This window comes from Calliphora vicina, chromosome 1, assembly GCF_958450345.1.
Source record: "Calliphora vicina chromosome 1, idCalVici1.1, whole genome shotgun sequence".
In the NCBI taxonomy this organism is placed as follows: domain Eukaryota; kingdom Metazoa; phylum Arthropoda; class Insecta; order Diptera; family Calliphoridae; genus Calliphora; species Calliphora vicina.
Genome location: NC_088780.1, coordinates 120,029,904 through 120,043,843, shown reverse-complemented (window position 1 = coordinate 120,043,843; position 13,940 = coordinate 120,029,904). Strand labels below are relative to the sequence as shown.

General features: G+C 29.8%; 1 protein-coding gene across 2 annotated transcripts in view; it reads right to left on the bottom strand.

Annotated features, from left to right (window-relative positions):
• Octalpha2R (alpha2-adrenergic-like octopamine receptor) overlaps positions 1-13,940 on the bottom strand; it is a 234,068-nt gene that overhangs the window by 56,144 nt on the left and 163,984 nt on the right. The window lies entirely within an intron of this gene.

Genomic DNA, 13,940 nt, shown 5'->3' with positions numbered 1-13,940 from the left:
AAACAAATTTCAGAATTTTTTGATCATCTCATTGGGATTTATTAAGAGTATAATAGGGAATTAAATCGTGAAAAATTATGAAAATATCTCTTATAGTTTTTCCGTACCTGCGATTTAAATTTTGAAATTTTCGAGAAAAACCAATTATTTGGCAATTTTTAGGCCAATGAGCTCTATTTTCTTACTCTTATGAATTTTAAGCAAAACTTAATTAGAATATTATAGTCCAGATAATTCTAAATATACTCTGAAACTTTTACTAAAATCAAAAAACGTTAACCCTTAAATCGTGAAGGTCAAAGGTCAAATTTTTCAATATTTGGAATTTCTCTTGGAAAGATTTTGAAATGTTCGAAATGTTGTATATTTTTGGGCCGATTTTGATGAAATTTATCAAAAATATAACACAAAGCCTAGTATTTACAAAAGCAGTAGAAAAATTAAAATTAACCCTATATAGCACTTGGTGTTAAAATGACCCCAAACTTCTAAAACCATAAAAAATTATGATTTTAAAAGTTTGGTGTCATTTTAACCCCAAGTGCCATTAAGCGTTAATTTCCATTCTTGTGCTGTTATTATAAACCCTAGAGTTTATGTTATATTTTTGTTAAATTTCATCAAAATCGGCCCAAAAATATACAACATTTCGATCATTTCGAAATCTTTCCAAGAGAAATTCCAAATATTGAAAAATTTTACCTTTGACCTTCACGATTTAAGGGTTAACGTCTTCCGATTTTAGTAGAAGTTTTAGAGTATATTTTGAATTATCTGGACTATAATATTCTGAATAGGTTTTACTTAAAATTCATAAGAGTAAGGAAATAGAGCTCATTGGCCTAAAAATTGCCAAATAATTGGTTTTTCTCGAAAATTTCAAAATTTAAATCGCAGGTACGGAAAAACTATAAGAGATATTTTCATAATATTTTCACATTTTTATTCCCTATTATACTCTTAATAAATCCCAATGAGATGATCAAAAAATTCTGAAATTTGTTTAACAAAATTTTTAAAAATTTGAAAATGGAGTTTTGAAACTGCCGTTAAAAAAATTAAATTTTTTTGTTCATACCTAAGAATAGGTTAACGGTATCCTACGAAGACAAAAACTCATGCCAGATTCAGATTCGCAAAAAGCTGGACATTGGGATTTAAAAAGCTGGACAAATAAAAAAAAACTGGACAATGTTAATTTTGGTTTTGTGTAAATAATTTTTTTTTTAATATATTTTTATGCATTGTAATAAAAATATACATATATATTAAACGGTGCTACAGTGAAAAGATCATGAAAAACGACATAGCGTGGGTCTTGTTGAGAACATACAAATTGTGTGAAAAAATTTCAGAAACACCCTCAAATTTTGAAGTTATTCCAAAAAAACGGTTTTCTGTGATATTCATCAACATAACGACCAGTATAATTTTTTAAGGGGTTTAGAAAAAAAATGATTACGCTTTAAAATGAATTTTATGCATATATTTTATGAAAGTTTAATTCTTTGCCTTTCCGTAAATGTTTAAAATTTAAATCGGTCTAAAAATGTGTGAATTATAAAGTACTACGACCTACCGTAAAACAGTTGTTTCAAAATAACTCAAATTTTTTTTAAAAAAAACCTTTCAAAATAAAAGATGAAAATTGGACGCCTCAAAAATTATTTTTTTGATATGTCGTGGAATTTTTTTTCCTCATGCTAAAAACCCCCACTTGTTCGCTTTTCATTTTTTAAGGTTAAAAAATAAAAGTTGAGAAAAAGTAAATTTTTTACATTTTCTGAAATTTGGGCTCCTTGAAAATTATTTTTTGATATGTCGTAGTGGAATTTTTTCCTAATGACAAAAACTATCGAAAAATCGATTGCTAAATCGACCCATATACATATGTATGTAAATAAAGAAAGAATTAAAAGTAATAAATTAAATACTAAAAACATTGCCACTTTATTTCGTTTTTGAGCTTACGGATTTGTATTGAAAATACAACTTTTCTAAAGTTCTCCAATTTATTCATTTCACCTTTGATAAACAAAATATATCCATATCATTTGACAAATCTCTAGATATTTTTTATAAGATTCACGAAGGAGCAGTAATATTTACATGGTTTATCGTTATCTATTTCTTTAGATATTTCAAGCATTTTGTAAATCTTCCCAAGAAAATAGGACATTTTATAAATTTAAAAATGCAATTTTTTTTAAAAAAAGGAGTCATCACCAAAGTTGTAACGATTTTCTAAATAGCTAACTGCTGTTTTTAAAAGTCTTATAAAAAAAGTTTTATCTTCATTAAGCGACATTTTTTTTTTCAAAATGCTGTTAACTTTGGTGCCAAAAAATTTGTTATGTATTAAAATTTGAGGCTATTCATAAGTACGGTGGTCATTATATAGTGCAACTCTAAAAATATACAAGGGTCATTATCAAGAGTAAATTCCTGCATTATGTTTTGCATAAAATATAAAAATGCTTCTAATAATTCTTCACGTTTACATTCTTCTTCATTGGCATCATTATCAGAAATTCCATATGACACGTATTCCCAGAAAACTTTTCGGTATTTATTTTGTTCCTTTCTTCAAAAAATACATACACGTTTTTGCATAAGTTATTATTGTGTACTATATAGTAGTAGTAAGTAAATATTCATTTATGGATATTATTGTCGAAAGACTCTATTTAGCTGGACAAATTCAATTTTAGCTTGAAACTGGACAGGCATCAAAAAAGCTGGACAATCCAGCCAAGTCCAGCCCACCTGGCAACCCTAGTTATACCCAATATTTTATATAGAAAATATTGTTTATCACTCTATTTCTATAGAATACACAATATTTTATATAGAAAATACTGCGGTATACATATAGAGTTAAACACAGTACTTCTATAGAAAATCGAGTTGCACACAATACTTTTTATAGAAAATACTTTTATACACAATAATTCTACAGAAAATGCTGTTATATACAATATCTTCTATAAAAAATACTATTATACACAATACCTTCTGTAGAAAATAGTGTTATACACAATATTTTCTATAGAAAATACTGTTATACACAATATCTTCTATAGAAAATACTGTTATACACAATATCTTCTATAGAAAATACTGTTATACACAATATCTTCTATAGAAAATACTGTTATACACAATATCTCCTATAGAAAATACTGTTATACACAATATCTTCTATAGAAAATACTGTTATATATAGAGTTATACACAATATTTCTGTAGAGAATAGTGTTATACACTTATATTCAATATTTTCTATAGAAAATACAGTTACACACAATATTTTTAGTAGATTCTATAGCAAATACTGTTATACAAAAACTATTGTACTACATAAACTTATATAAACGGTACTTTTCAATATGATATCAAAACTTAAATAAGACTACCAATGGGAAATGAAAGTTCACCATTAGCTTAATAAAACTGCCAAAACTACAAAAGCCATTTTTATGGCTTCTTGAATTTGGGCCATTTTTGATAATTTTTTACACTATGAGTGAAAAAACGTATATACATATATAAAGATATTTAATGGACTGTAATTGTGCGTACTTATTGTTGCCTTGAATCCAATTTGGAAAAATATATTTTTTCCTTTATTTCCTTTATGGTGGGCGGTATAAGCGTGGTCAAATGTAAATTATCAATTTTGGATTAAAATGCACTACATGATATTCATTGTCTTTTCTTAGAAAAATTTAAAACTATTCTAGATCAAATGAATCTGATTCTATTGAATACTACACAAAGGGAAAAGCTGCAACTTAAAAATAAGAACGCGTCATATTAATTCAATAATGTTCATTATGATCATATTGAAATACTATAAATCAATAACTTTCAGCTTTAAAATAAAACATAGACTTTCGGTAATGTTTTTTATTGATTCATTATGGTTTTTATTGATTTTAAGTTGTTTTTTCTCTGGGTGTACAATTTATTTTCAGAATGTGATCTGAATATTTTGAAAAAAACTTTTTTTTAAATGTTTTTGTTTTATTAAAAAAAATGTGTTTAAAAAGTTTTATTTCTATAACGTCTTAGTGTTGCCATTTTGTTCACTGGAACCAATATAAATATTTTAAACTATATGATTCGAAGTCTTTTTGATGTTGATGGAAGCTGTAAATTCTGAGTATCGTCACTCTCATCTTTCGAGGCCGAATCCATTTCTGCTTCACTCTCTAAATTAGCTCCATTATCATCTTCATTTATTTCTTCATGTTCTATAAATAAGTGTTTACTCCACCAACAAATTTCCGCTAGAACGGAGTCTGGCGACTTTTTTCCTCGGTATCTGTAATTTGTTTCACAAATATATGTATGTCATCAATATAAATAAATAATATTACCTTATTTCAAATGGAATATGAAATTTGGTGGTAGCGTTCGCCTTGTTCGTCTGACTCATAGTGTAAAAAATTATCAAACATTGGCCAAATTCAAGAGGCCATAAAAATTATATTCGAGCTAACTTTTGAAAACCCAATAATATGTGGAGCGATATTCTAAAGAAAATTATTCAGTGGCCGAAATATTTTACTACTGTACATTGGTTAAATTTCAAATTAATTATAAATTTAATGATTTTATTTTGCATAAGAAACACTATAATATTTTATTCAAATATTTCTATTGAATGCACTGTATCATACATAGTTCGTCTCTAGTTTGCTTCCTAAAAACATAATGATGTGATTTGAACATAAATAATTTCATTATTGTACTGTTTGTGACTTAATACTTATGAAATCATGTTTATAATCACTGTCCTGCCTCAGATATACGTAGTTTGCTGGTAACATTTAATTTACTAAATTTCTGTAGCAGATTTGCTAAATACTTAAATTATCTTCTAGAAAATGTATTATACATGTCTAATCTGATTATACAGAACCGACAGTTTCTGTATTTATATTAATCAATATACATACATATATAATTATCGAGTTTTCAAAGCCATTTTCTAAATACTTTAATTAACTTTGACTTTACTAAACCTAAAACCAAAATGAAAGAAAAATGTCTTTAATTATATTGTTAGACAGTCCTATACACACAAAGAGTGAGGAAGAGAACAGTAATTAATGTGGTCAGGCCTTAAACAAAGAAAATCTTTATGTAATTTACCTGAATTAATAGGTTTTCTATAGCACTCTATTATCGTAAATTAACTGCTGATTTTAATAGGCCAGAAATTATGTTATGGTTTTTAGCTTTAAGTATGCGTATGTCTATGTATGGCTTTCTGTTCGTGCTCAATTGTGTTAGTGAATGTCTAAGACTTTTTGCGGCTGTATGATTATGTTCATTAGGGTGGGCCTTATTTAGAACTATTTTCGACACTCCCTCTTAAAATATTATCCGTCATTAAAAATCAAATGCTGAAAATTAGGACAAATTCGGATAACGTTTGCAAATTTTATTTGAAATTTTTTAAAAAAATTAAAAAATTGTTTTGTATTTCATTTATCCGTTAAAGTTCATATATAAAATTTAATAATCTTTCTGACATCGTTAACCATTTAAAATTTTATAACAAAAAAAAAGCATACTATTTCATGGAAATATCAAATTTTAGATTTTGAAAAATTTTTTGAAAATAAATTTTAAAGAATTATATAATTATACCCTACACCACCATAGTGGGGAGGGTATTATGCGTTTGTGCAGATGTTTGTAACGCCCAGAAATATTAGTCTAACACCCACCTTAAAGTATACCGATCGACTTAGAATCACTTTCTGGGTCGATTAAGCGATGTCCGTCCGTCCGTCCGTCCGTCTGGTCGGCTGGCTGGCTGGCTGTCCATGTAAACCTTGTGCGCAGAGTACAGGTCGCAATTTTGAAGATATTTCGATAAAATTCGGTACATATTATTTTTTCGGCCCAAGGACCAAGCCTATTGAAACTGGCTGAAATCGGTCCATTATTTCACCTAGGCCCCATACAAATGTCCTCCCGAAATTGGACTTTATCGGTCATAAATGTTTAATTTATAAATGTATCTCCACAAATTGCGCTCCAAATAAATTTTATATATACAAAATTCATGTCACCAAATTTTGTTACGATCGGTCCATAATTTGTCATAGCTCCCATATAGACCCGCTTACGAAAATCACTTTAACGTGCATAAATCGCTTAAAAATGTTGGTATACTCACAAAATTCAACATAGTAAACTTTCATGTAGACATAAATCACACGACCAAATTTCATGGTGATCGGTCCATAATTGGTCATAGCCCCCATATAAGGCCCACTTCCGAAAATCATCCAAAAATATAAATTATTGAAATTTTAAAAGAAAAATCTTTTTGCTCTTTTACTTAGTGTAGGGTATTATATGGTCGGGCTTGACCGACCATACTTTCTTACTTGTTTTACTTGTATCTATTACGGGTTAGCGAAGAAACTTTGGGGATGTCGAACAAATTTAGTATGGATTTCTTAAAAATAAATTTCGTGGACTATTTTCTTATTTTTTAATAACTTAAATCTCATTTTTAAAGGTACATACCTTTCATTTATTCTCACTTAGTTATTAAACATTATAGTTTTTTTTTGCTTCGAAAATATCGAATTTTGTGCCAACAAAGTGTTATGTGAGGAATGTTTTGCTTTACTTCTATAGTTTGAAAAAAGTGCCGCTGAAGCTTATGACGAATGTCTGTCATCAATTTCGACGTGCGAAAGTTGATATTTTCGGTTCAGAAGTGGTGATTTTGACATGAAAGACAAAGATCCCCCCGACCAAAAAGTTTCATAAACCAAAAATTGGATGCTTTACTCCATGAAGATTGTTGTCAAACTCAACAAGAGCTTGCAAAATCATTGAGAGCTATTTAAGCAGCAATTTCAAGACGTTTGCGAGCAGCAGGATTCATCCAAAAACAGGGAAATTGGGTACCATATGAATTGAAACCGAGAGACCTTGAAATGATGTTTGAACGCCATAAAAGAAAATCATTACATGTTATAATTCGAAGCGTAAGATATCGTGAGTGTAGCCCGTCCAACCAGCTGAATCGACACCAAAGCTAAATGTCCATGGCGCTAAGATAATGCTCTGTATATCGTGGGACGAAAAGGGTCATGTCTATTATGAACTGCTTCAGTCTGGGCAGATCGTCTCAACAGAGAAATTGGGTACCATAAGAATTGATACCGAGATACCTTGAAATGATGTTTGAACGCTATAAAAGAAAATCATTACTTGTGATAATCCGAAGAGTAAAATACCGTGCGTGTAGCCCGTCCAACCAGCTGAATCGACACCAAAGCTAAATGTCCATGGCGCTAAGGTTATGCTCTGTATTTGGTGGGACGAAAAGTTCATGTCTATTATGAACTGCTGCAGTCTGGGCAGACCGTCCCAGGGAACCAGTACCGAACAAAATTGATACGTTTGAAGACATGAAACCGTATTATTCCATCATGACAACACTCGCCCACATTTGGCAATACCTGTTAAAATCTATTTATAATGACGTGGTTAGGCCAGACCTTGCGACGTCCGACTACTATTTGTTTCGATAGATACACTTCACTTTTACGCTTGCAAGACAACTTGTGCAGATACAAACCCGATCCAAGCTCCGTAGAGCAGATCTACCACCCCGCTAAGATGAAGCCTCTCTTGTCGAAGAGCAAATAGTTTTAATTTTAGTTATAAGATTTAAATACTTATTGTAAGGTCGATAACAGACAGATTCAATAAATCAATAAAGCGTTAAAAAAAAACTTCTGAACAGAGTTCCAAAATTGGCTTGATTCGTTCTTGGCCTTGAAAAATTGGCAGTTCTTTGGAAATAATTTTAACAAATTTTCCTCGAAATAATAGGTACAACCACTTAGATTTCCATTTTTAACCCGCGTTCAATGTTTTAGTTTCTAACAAATTTTTATAATTTCCTTTAAAAAAAATTTTAAAAATATAAAATTTTCCAATTGTATCCAATTGTAATGGATTATTGATGTCCGACATTTTTTTATATTGTATTTAAACATATTTGGGTAATTTTTTGAAAAATATTGCAGCTTTGAGCCAAATCACGAAATTTCAAATAAAATGTTCAACTTCTAAACGTTACCTGATTTTGTTGAAATGTACAGCATATTATTTTTAGTTGACCTTGGGAGCATCGAAAATCACAAAATGGCAAATGTACCCTAATGTGCATAAACAAACACAATGCCATTTGCCAGCCATCATAATTTATGATTACACATTAAAAATTATAATAAATAAAATTTTCTAACATACAGCTTCTTTTTTGGTAGTATAAGTCTCAAAACAAAGTACCTTTAATAGCATTTATAAACCACAACATAAAGTTCTACATCACACGAGTATCTTCATATTTTTGAAGTATAACAAGCGACATTTAAATAAAGGCGCATTTTGCTATTGCTCCTGTTTTGTTTAGGTTGTTGGGAATATTTTTAACAAGCTCTGCGGTTTATGCGTGTCATTAACACAATAAACTCTATGACAGGCTGGAGTGCCTAAAAGTATGTTGATATTTACATTCTACTAATGGGATTTCAGCTTTAGTGTAAAATTTAAGTAGCTATAAAAATATAGGTATTACAATACTCTAACAGACTTAGGTACTTGTTGGGTTTATTGCTATATCGTTTTACATAGTTTTATGATGCAATAAATTGAAATAAAAAAATTTCCCTCGTAATGACTATTTACTACAGAAATGTTAAAAACGTAAATTCATTAAAAGTATACAGTTCTTCACCTACAACAGCCCACCAACAGCCAGCATTTACTTTTTATTGAGCAACCCTTTGAAATTGTGAAGGTCTTAAATGCATTATGTTCTACTTACATATTATATTTAGCAAACAGTGGGCTTAATATGCATGGCTGTATGTGGTCACTATTTATTTGAAAAATCCGTTGTTAGCAAACATTAAAAATTCATTTATATTAAAGTGTAAACATGATTTTATGTTTACGTTCATGTTTAATGGCTGGTCATCTAACAGAGTAAAGAGTAGTAAAATGAAAAACTACCAGCAGTAACACCAGCAACAGTCAGGCCATAAACATAACATTTCAACAAATTATATAGTGTACGCCTAGTATTGCACCTACATTCCTTTGCATGACCAACAGCACACCACCACCACCAACAACAACACGAACAACAAAAATAGCAAAAAACTCAACAATAACAGTAATAAAAATAGCCACAAAACTCATTTCATTTCCGTTAAAAAAACAAATAAAACAACAGTAAGAGAGAAAAAAAAACGAAAGAATGATTGCATTTCCTGCCTGTAGTACGGTCGCACCTTACAAATTGAGGTTTATGTGTTCATTTTTATAATACGTTGCACAGTGATATAGAAAAAGATATAGAGGGAAATAAATATGTAACTTCTAAACGGAAAATGTTGAAAATTTAATTTTCAAATGCGAATATCTCCTAAGCTGTAAGAGACAATTGATAGCTACGAAGAGGTACGATCGTTTTAAAAATGTAACATACCCGAGATGTCCTATTTCGAGGACCCTTGGTCGCGCTTCTGGTGGGTCCATGAGGTCCAAGTTCAAAACTTACAACACTTCCTCTTTGTGCATGTGAAATTTCATTCAAATCGGACTTATCGTTTAGAAGTTACATATGTATTTATTTCCCTTTATTTTTTTCTATACCACTGTGCGCTCTACCCAGCAAACAGTGGCGCTATGATTAAAAATGGCTTTTGTTGTTGCTACTTGGAGGTGATTTTACATTTACATACATATTATAAGTTTTGGTATATCGACTAGAAAATTCTTATATTTCGTATGTGCATAACGAAAAGCAATTATTAAAGTTGATTATTTAGTTAACTGTAAAAAGAAGCTTGTGAAAAATTTTTTGAATTTTTTGATAAAAATAATTAAATAATTAAAACTTAAAAGAAATAGTTTTTTTCTTTATTCAATCTGAAACTACTCGCAGAGAAAAAATATAATTGGGCATGGTTACTGTAACCATTTAAATAGTGTTACAAGATTTTTAACAATATTATAGTCACAGTAACCATTTACATGATTGTGGTATGGTTAATTTACGATTCACATGATTGTATCAACCATATATATGGTTACAGTAAACAAATATATGTTTGTGGCAACCATATTTATGATGAATAATTTTATCATAATATGTTGTTCTCAGATTAAGATAAGCCTTAAGCCGAGAGCACCATAATATGATATTTCCTTCATCGTATGAATGGTTGCCACAAACAATATTGAAATGGTTACAGTAACCATGCCCAACTATATTTTTTCTCTGCGTGTAGTGTATTTATTAAAACATTATTATGTCGCTAATATTTGTGCAAAACAATAATAATTTTTCTATTAATTGAAAAAGTAAGTTCGTGACACAATTATAGAATTTGTTGATTAAAAATGCTTATATTTTCTTTAGCTTTACAAAAAATCAATAGTTTTATTTATTTAATCTGAAACTGTTATATTTATAATAGCACATAATATTTTTAGTAAAAATAAATGTTTTCAGTTTTTTGTTCGATTATCGCTTAACAAATTATTTAAATTCGATTATAATTAACATTTATTATTTTTTTTAATTTTCTGTAGATAATTTATTTGCCAACTGTTTATAAGGTGGCGTATGATTTTTTTTTATTCCAAAATAATCATACGCCTCTCTGTATTTTTTGCTAAGTAGCTGAAATATTTAATAATAGTGTATTTGGATCTACAATTACTCTGTGCAAGTTGAAAAAAAGTCAAGCGGGGCACCCGGCGGGTTAAACTAATTCGAGTACGCTGAATCCATTTATGCTAGCTTTCGTTTTCGAAATATACCGTTATTTCGAAAATTGAGGAGGTTGCACAGCATATATTCGCGTAACTCAAAAATGGTTTGCCTTGTTGAATAAACTTTAAAAACCGAAATTCCGCAATAAAATTACCTTTAAGTACGACTGAAACCTTTGTTTAATCTGCGCAGTCGTTTCAGAAAAATAATATTTTTTTTGTCAAATTCGTGTTATTAATTTAATAATAATGGATGCATTATTTCTAAAATTATTCGACGTCATATAAAAACTAAATGTTGCAAATTTTGAAGAAAAACGGATAAAGTCTAGAACATAGGCTGGAACTAGAGGCGCAACTGAGAGTAAGCTGAAAGTAAAAATAATTACGATATGGCCCATTTCTAAATTTTTGCATGTGAGACGTTACCATCGCGTCCAATGCGTCCCAAAAAGTTGCTATTGGCGGTGTCATCGGCTATGGTTTTCTAAAGTCGTCTGGTGGGTTCTCATCAAATAATAATCTACAGCGATATGGCCCAATTCTGGATGAATGGGTTAGAAACAAACAAAATGTTTGAATTTGGGACGATACCATCCAAAAGCGTCTGATGTATCCCAAAAAAACTTACTGTTTGGTTTTGGACATTTAGAATGCGCAATAAAGATTTTCTGACGTCGTAGACTTATTACAATTTTATAGCAAAAAAAAAATCAGAAATCTATAAAAAATTTCGCCGCTTCGTTGATACTTTCGAAAAGACATTCTAATGTCTTCAAATGGATTTAAATTTTGATTTTGTTTATGTTTATTTGGACATTTAAATTTTGTTTAATGACACATACGGCATCCGGGGCAAGCAGCATTTTCTTAGATACTCATATCTTCTTTAATTTTTTTTTTGGTAATTTTCGTTCTGTATCGCCAGTAACCATCATGTAAAGCTGAGATTGTTAGACAAATCCATCTGAGGTAGCATATTTATCTATCTGGAGTGACCTTGTCGGATATATGAAGGCGACGAATTTGATCTAGTAATCTCACTACACGCAGAGAAAAAATATATTTTTTCATGTTTACTGTAACCATTTCAATATTGTTACAAGTTTTTTTTTAACTATATTATAGTCACAGTAACTATTTACATGATTGTGGTAACCATAATATGGTTAATTCATGATTCACATGATTGTATAAACCATATATATATTTATAGTAAGCAAGTATATGTTTGTGTCAACCATTTATACGATTTTGATTTTTAGGTTGTTACAACCTTTTGCATTTCAGTTGAAGATATATTCTGGGACCTTATGAAATTCGAAGATGATCTAGCTATGTCCGTCCATCTGTTAGTCTGTTGGAAACACGATATAGCCCAAAAGAAAGATGCTAGCATGATGAAATTTTTTAAAATGGGCAATATATTCCCAGAATACTGTTTGAGCAGTCATAAATATGTTGATTATGCAGAAATCCTGATCAAATTATTTCTAAGAATTCTGAAATTATACTGTAGGTTTGTCGAAAATCGAGCAATACTTGTCTTTAGTAACCATACAAGATCGCCCTCAGAATTGAATTGAACATTCATAATTGTGATGAAATTGGACATAAAGAAGATCTATATGAACCTAAATCATTCTACCATCTTTTGTGAGGATTGATTCATAATTGACCATGGGGATAGGGTAAATTATGAATAACTCCTATATCAGATAAATATTTTATTGTCACATATTGCTGGTGGGTCTTTGAAGATTCAACACAGCCGAATATATTACTCTTACTTGTTTTCTATTAATTTAGACATTTAAAACATTTAATTAATTTAGGCAGACATGATATTATATTTTAGTACCATAGAGAGGACATTAAAACCGTTTTATTACATGTCGTTACATTATTAATAGTTGTGAAGAATCTGTATAACTCAAACAAATGTGTTTAGTAGCGAAACAAAAAAAAAATACTATTTCATAAAACATAAACAGAACAAAAAAGTAACCATAACCATGTCTAAAGTTTTAATAGAAAGTTTCATTTTACAACATTAACGGGTACATTTGAGAAAAATTGTTCCAACACATGCCACAACAATAAAAAAAATAACCACGACAAAATTTTATTATAGTTTCAATTCTAGTTTCACAGAAATATTTCATTAATTTCACTTTATGGTCAGTGAAACCTGGGGTGTTTTATTTCAATGCCTTTGTTTTTGTTCCATTTTGGCTGCCAGAGAGCTAAAATAAAATGTATAATTTTACATTTTTTAAAACAACAATGAAAGCAATTTAAGTACCCAGCAGTTAAGCAAGTAGTGAAAGTATCACTTATAGTCAGTAATGTCTGACCAGTTGACTGACTCCAATTGATATATTTTGGATCATTTGACACATATGTGCTATTTGTAGTGCAGATAGAAGTCAATTGGCCATCTTATATATCCCATGTAATCTATCTCGAAGACAATTGTCACCTAAGTGTTTCTAAGTAGTCTGGAGTACATTTTCTACTACATTTTTTTGTGAGAAATTTGTACAAACTGATTTTATTCAAATTGTGTTGATATATTTCAAATATATCAACACAATATATCAACACAAACAGATAAATGTTAAAAAAAATTAATTACGTAGCTGATCAAGTAACCAGTTAGTTATCTATTAAGGTAACGGACCCTACTTAATCGGTATGTGAGTATAATTCGTTGACAACTTTGGTGAAGTTATCAGAGAGTCTCGCTGTTCAATTAGATACGTAGCTAGTTATGTAATTGATCATGTAACTAGTTGTCACCCCTACTGATAGGTAAAATCACTAGTTCGGGATATTCTCCTAGAACTGCTGGGTAATGTTGCCAACAAAACACGTAGGTACACCAGTAAGTTGGTATTTGTATGAGTGTTGCAAAACGTTACATTTACTAATCAAAAAAAAGGTGTCATTTAACTTTATAACTTTGCATACTCTTGCGGCATATAATTTGGCTTTATTTCACATAAGTGCAACACGCATATAATAATAAATTTAATAAAATTTCAGCTCAACTAAAACTAATGTAAATAAATAAAATGATTTAATTTATTAAAGATATTTAATGA